Source organism: Pseudophryne corroboree, chromosome 3, assembly GCF_028390025.1.
Source record: "Pseudophryne corroboree isolate aPseCor3 chromosome 3, aPseCor3.hap2, whole genome shotgun sequence".
Classification (NCBI taxonomy): Eukaryota; Metazoa; Chordata; class Amphibia; order Anura; family Myobatrachidae; genus Pseudophryne; species Pseudophryne corroboree.
This window is the reverse complement of record NC_086446.1, coordinates 140,921,093-140,927,618: the sequence shown is the minus strand read 5'-3', so window position 1 is coordinate 140,927,618 and position 6,526 is coordinate 140,921,093. Positions and strand designations below refer to the sequence as shown.

At 44.5% G+C, this 6,526-nt stretch overlaps 3 non-coding genes across 3 annotated transcripts; all 3 read right to left on the bottom strand.

Annotated features, from left to right (window-relative positions):
• Positions 1 to 3,652: 3,652 nt before the first annotated feature.
• On the bottom strand, positions 3,653 to 3,815 carry LOC134899623 (U1 spliceosomal RNA). Its single transcript, XR_010173276.1, has one exon. It is a non-coding gene; the product is annotated as a U1 spliceosomal RNA (small nuclear RNA).
• Positions 3,816 to 3,967: 152 nt separating this feature from the next.
• Positions 3,968 to 4,131, bottom strand: LOC134899022 (U1 spliceosomal RNA). The gene has a single exon (XR_010172708.1). It is a non-coding gene; the product is annotated as a U1 spliceosomal RNA (small nuclear RNA).
• Positions 4,132 to 4,801: 670 nt separating this feature from the next.
• Positions 4,802 to 4,964, bottom strand: LOC134899402 (U1 spliceosomal RNA). The gene has a single exon (XR_010173078.1). It is a non-coding gene; the product is annotated as a U1 spliceosomal RNA (small nuclear RNA).
• Positions 4,965 to 6,526: the final 1,562 nt, after the last annotated feature.

The following is a 6,526-nucleotide window of genomic DNA, read 5'->3' as shown; positions in this document are numbered from 1 at the left end:
TTAGGAGGTAGAGATGGGGAAGTCTAGAGAGATAGGTTGAAGGAGAGCAGGTGGTGGTCAGAGAGGGGAAATGGGGAGTTGGAAAAATCTGAAATATCACAGCGGTGAGTGAAGACCAGATCCAGTGAGCTCCCATTCACATGGGAGGGTGAGGAGGTCCACTGGGAGAGACCAAGTGAAGAGGTGAGGTTAAGGAGTTTAGAGGCAGGGGATTGTGTGGGGATGTCAATAGGGATGTTGAAATCGCCTAGGATAATGGTGGGAATGTCAGAAGAGAGGAAGTGAGGAAGCCAGGAAGCAAAGTTGTCGATTAATTTGGAAGCAGTGCCAGGGGGGCGGTAAATGACAGCTACTCTAAGATAAACTGGTTGGAAGAGGCATATGGCGTGGACCTCAAATGTAAAGAATATAAGGGATGGTTCTGGTGGTATGAGTTGGTAGGAGTAACTAGAAGGTAAAAGGACCCCAACACCACCCCCATGGCGACCCCCAGGTCGGGGTGTGTGTGTGAATGTAAGGCCCCCAGCAGAGAGAGCAGCAGCAGAAGTAGTGTCAGAGGGCGTAATCCAAGTTTCAGTAATGGCTAGTAGGTGTAGGGAGTTGGAAATGAAAAGGTCATGAGTGGGGACCAGTTTGTTATAAACAGATCTGGCATTCCAGAGGGCACAGGATAGGGGGTATGAGTTTGTGGGAGAGATGTGAATTAGATTTTCAGGGTTGCTGTAGCGATGAGGTGGGATTAACTTTGAGGGCAGGGATGATGAGAGAGTAGTGATGGTACGGGTGCCTGAGCTAGGAGGGGAAACTGCAGGAGGTGGGCAGGGAGGGAGGTCAGTGTGATGTGGATGGGGGTGTGGGGAGGTGACAGGGAAGGGAGAGAGGGAGCAGGGCTGAGTTGTGGGGTAGCAGGACCATGGGGCAGAGGTGAATGAAAGTGGGGTAACAGGAAAGGTGGGGGAAGGAAACAGAGGGATGGAGGGGAGACAGAGGAGGGGAGAGAGGAGGAGGTGGAGGAGACTAGGGGGGAAGGCTAAAGATACATTATTAGGTAGACACTTAGTGATGTGGGGAGTATAAGAAAACCTTGACATAGTGTTAAGTAGGTAAATAGGTTGAGGGAAAGTGGAAGTAGGAGAGGAGACTGTAAGGCAATCCGAGCAGAAGAATTGCAGAAATGCAGGTGAGAAAAGCAGTGTAGGCTCAAGGGGTGTAGATTTAGTATGAAATGAGTCAAAAGCGTAGATAAAGTGGGTGCAGAAAAGTATTTGGAGTGTAAGAAATGAAAGGATTGTGAGAGGTTTAAGAAGCAATGGTAATTATGTTAGATGTTTTAAGTGTTTGCAGGTAAAATTGCATTGGTGCAGCTGTGCATAAAAAACAAAATTACAATAATACAGATACAGGCATTTGTAGGTGAAATGGATGGTTTATGAAATGTCCAAGTAAGGTAGTTCTGTGCTATGTAATCAGATGCAACAATCAGGAGGTGAGTGATCTGAGGAGTAAGTGACTCACATTTGTTATTAGTTCTTCAGTTTTCTTTGTTTTGTTAGATTGGTGTGCTTCTGTTTTCCTTCTTTTTCACTTCGATTGAACGCTGATTGAACACTGCTGTTATGTGTCAATTTTATCACGGTTTGATAAAAATGCACGCTTAGATCAATAAATGCACAGCCAAATGGCTTTGCACAGCCTACACCATTGGACTTAAGTAGAAGACTATTACAAGTGAAACCAATAATTGAAATCTGTAACCACACCCCACCCCCTCAAATGCCAGGCAATAAATTACCTTAAAAACAACAACCAGGCATTCCACAAAGACTAAACTGGGTCTATATCATTCAAAACTTTAAAAAAGTACTTCAAAATCACATACTATGCAATAATGTTTCAATTTGCATTACCCAGCAGAATTAGCTTTGCATATATAGATATAGTGCAGCAGAATATATTGGTGGTTGTAGTCAATTGTAATTACCTGTAGGTGACAAGAAGAGAAGAAACGTCAATTCACAATCGATATCAGCTGAAGATAAATTAATGCTGATTGAACACTGCTGTTATGTGTCAATTTTATCACGCTTTGATAAAAATGCATGCTTAGATCAATAAATGCACAGCCAAACGGCTTTGCACAGCCTACACCATTGGACTTAAGTAGAAGACTATTACAAGTGAAACCAATAATTGAAATCTGTAACCACACCCCACCCCCTCAAATGCCAGGCAATAAATTACCTTAAAAACAACAACCAGGCATTCCACAAAGATTAAACTGGGTCTATATCATTCAAAACTTTAAAAAAGTACTTCAAAATCACATACTATGCAATAATGTTTCAATTTGCATTACCCAGCAGAATTAGCTTTGCATATATAGATATAGTGCAGCAGAATATATTGGTGGTTGTAGTCAATTGTAATTACCTGTAGGTGACAAGAAGAGAAGAAACGTCAATTCACAATCGATATCAGCTGAAGATAAATTAATGCTGATTGAACACTGCTGTTATGTGTCAATTTTATCACGCTTTGATAAAAATGCACGCTTAGATCAATAAATGCACAGCCAAACGGCTTTGCACAGCCTACACCATTGGACTTAAGTAGAAGACTATTACAAGTGAAACCAATAATTGAAATCTGTAACCACACCCCACCCCCTCAAATGCCAGGCAATAAATTACCTTAAAAACAACAACCAGGCATTCCACAAAGATTAAACTGGGTCTATATCATTCAAAACTTTAAAAAAGTACTTCAAAATCACATACTATGCAATAATGTTTCAATTTGCATAACCCAGCAGAATTAGCTTTGCATATATAGATATAGTGCAGCAGAATATATTGGTGGTTGTAGTCAATTGTAATTACCTGTAGGTGACAAGAAGAGAAGAAACGTCAATTCACAATCAATATCAGCTGAAGATAAATTAACGCTGATTGAACGCTGCTGTTATGTGTCAATTTTATCACTCTTTGATAAAAATGCACGCTTAGATCAATAAATGCACAGCCAAACGGCTTTGCACAGCCTACACCATTGGACTTAAGTAGAAGACTATTACAAGTGAAACCAATAATTGAAATCTGTAACCACACCCCACCCCCTCAAATGCCAGGCAATAAATTACCTTAAAAACAACAACCAGGCATTCCACAAAGATTAAACTGGGTCTATATCATTCAAAACTTTAAAAAAGTACTTCAAAATCACATACTATGCAATAATGTTTCAATTTGCATTACCCAGCAGAATTAGCTTTGCATATATAGATATAGTGCAGCAGAATATATTGGTGGTTGTAGTCAATTGTAATTACTCAGCAGAATTAGCTTTGCATATATAGATATAGTGCAGCAGAATATATTGGTGGTTGTAGTCAATTGTAATTACCCAGCAGAATTAGCTTTGCAAATATAGATATAGTGCAGCAGAATATATTGGTGGTTTTAGTCAGTTGTAATTACCCAGCAGAATTAGCTTTGCATATATATAGTGCAGCAGAATATATTGGTGGTTGTAGTCAAATTAAGCAGACGGGAGAAGTCAGGATAGTGCGCAAGGGCATAGAAGGGAGCGGCTCAAGAAAAGAGAAGTGGAAACAGACAGCAAACTAGGCTGGAGAGAGACCTGAGACAAAGAGATCTGAATTATACGAGAGCCGACCAGGGGAAAAACAAATTATGCAGTCAAGTTTCCCACATTTGGAAAAATCACAGGAGCAGCACACCCAGAGTGCAATGAGTGAGCCTTGCCCTGGGAGAAGCACCTTCATGATCATAGTATATCACCTGGCAGGTAAGTAGGAGTTGGGCTAGAGCTGGGGAGGGTCGCTGCTCGGGCACCCCCCTGTCAAGTGAAGGAGATCCAACTGAGGCAGCACAAGGAATCTCTCGAAAGAAGAACAAGGCTAGAGGAAGATCTGAGACAAAGAAATCTGACTTTTACCAGAGCTGACCAGAGGAAAGAACAAACACAGTCCCCCACTACCACAAATAATGCAGTCGAGTTTCCCACATTTGGGGAAATCATACGGGTCAGCATACCCAGAATACAATGAATGAACCTCACCCTGGGAGAACAATCTTCATGACCATGGTATCTCCTATGCAAAATAAGTATGATTTGGGATAGGGCTTGGGAGGGCCGCTGCTCAGGCACATCTCTGTCAAGTAAAGGAGATTCAACTGAGGCAGCACAAGGGAACTCTCATCTGGGGACAACAACTGCAGGGAGAACACATATTTTCAGATGAACATGGGAGGGCAGAAGGCTACCTAATACTGAAGCACCCCCAAACAACAAACCAAATGCAACAACTAGTGCAAGCATTCCTGGGGGAAGGCCTGCAGCAGATGGATTTGCATATGGTGATGTCATCCAAGCAGTGGGTCAAAGTTGGCTTCAACCCTCGTCTGCATATGAAAAGAGAAAAGGGGCGTGCAGGGCATGGCAGCATTTTTCGGCGCTTGGATGACCCCTAGTTCGCATTAAACACCTCCACCCTCCTTCGGTGTGGGGCTCATGTTGGCTATGCCCCAGCCCCGAAGCATTCAAGCTGATTTCTTGCAGCAGCTGGGCACTGTAACAGCTCCAGAGCTGCTCTGTAAGGCAAATAAAAGGGTGTGGGACCTGCAGCACTACCTGTAGTTCGCATTGTGCGTTGGAAGGCACAAAGTAAGCAGACGGGAGAAGTCAGGATAGTGCGCAAGGGCATAGAAGGGAGCAGCTCAAGAAAAGAGAAGTGGAAACAGACAGCAAACTAGGCTGGAGAGAGACCTGAGACAAAGAGATCTGAATTATACGAGAGCCGACCAGGGGAAACACAAATTATGCAGTCAAGTTTCCCACATTTGGGGAAATCGCAGGAGCAGCACACCCAGAGTGCAATGGGTGAGCCTTGCCCTGGGAGAAGCACCTTCGTGATTATAGTATCTCACCTGGCAGGTTAGTAGGAGTTGGGCTAGAGCTGGGGAGGGTCGCTGCTCGGGCACCCCCCTGTCAAGTGAAGGAGATCCAACTGAGGCAGCACAAGGGAACTCTCGAAATAAGAACAAGGCTAGAGGAAGATCTGAGACAAAGAAATCTGACTTTTACCAGAGCTGACATCACATCACACCAGACTATCAGTAACCAGCCTTCTCCCATCCCTTACCAACCCTCCCCATCCCTCGCACCAACTCTGTCATCTTTCTCCCATGCATCTGGAGAGGAAGTCATGGCCCTCATTCGTTCCTGTCCCCTCACCACCTCCCCACTTGACCCTATCCCCTCCCGCCTCCTCTGCCACATCTCTTCTTCTGCTTGTTCCCATCTTTCCCACCTTCTCAATCTCTCCCTCTCATCAGGCACTGTCCCCTCTGCCTTCAACCACGCTCTCATCTCTCCTATTCTTAAAAAACCTACCCTTGATCCAAACACTCTCTCCAACTACCGACCCATCTCTCTTCTCCCTTTTGCCTCCAAACTCCTTGAGCGTATTGTCTACAACCGCCTTACTTCCTTTCTTTCCTCACACTCACTGCTTGACCCATTCCAGTCTGGCTTCCGTCCTCTCCACTCCACTGAAACTGCCCTTACAAAAGTATGCAATGACCTCCATGCTGCTAAATCTAAGGGACACTACTCTCTACTTATTCTACTTGATCTCTCTGCTGCTTTTGACACTGTGGACCATCCTCTCCTACTGCAAATCCTTCACTCCATTGGTCTGCGTAACACTGCCCTCTCTTGGTTGTCGTCCTACCTTTCTGACCGTTCATTCTCTGTCTCCTCTCATGACTCCACCTCCCCCTCACTTCCACTAACTGTAGGGGTACCCCAAGGTTCTGTCCTTGGTCCTCTTCTCTCTCTATACGTCCTCACTAGGTAAGCTCATTAGTTCTTTTGGTTTCCAATATCATCTCTATGCTGATGACACTCAAATCTATCTTTCCTCTCCAGACCTCTCCCCTACTCTCCTCACTCGTATCTCCAACTGTCTCTCTGCTATCTCTTCCTGGATGTCCCAGCGCTTTCTTAAACTTAACATGTCTAAGATCGAGCTGATCATCTTCCCTCCCTCCCGCATAACCTCACCTCCTACAATCTCATTATCTATTGATGGCACTACTATCTCCTCTACCCCCCAAGTGCGCTGTCTTGGAGTAATCCTTGACTCCTCCCTCTCCTTCAAACCACACATTCAGCACCTCTTACAAACCTGCCGTTTTCATCTAAAAAATATTTCCAGGATCAGACCCTTTCTGACCCAGGATGCTACTAAGACTCTTATCCACTCACTGGTCATCTCCAGACTGGACTACTGTAATCTCCTCCTGACTGGCATTCCTGACAAATACCTCTCTCCACTCCAATATATCGTCAATGCTGCTGCCCGGCTCATTTTCCTCACCAAATGCACTACGTCCACCTCTTCTCTCTTACTAGTCCTTCCCTGGCTCCCCTTCCCTTTCAGAATCCATTTCAAGCTTCTCACACTTGCTTACAAAGCCCCTAACCACTCCTCTCCCATCTA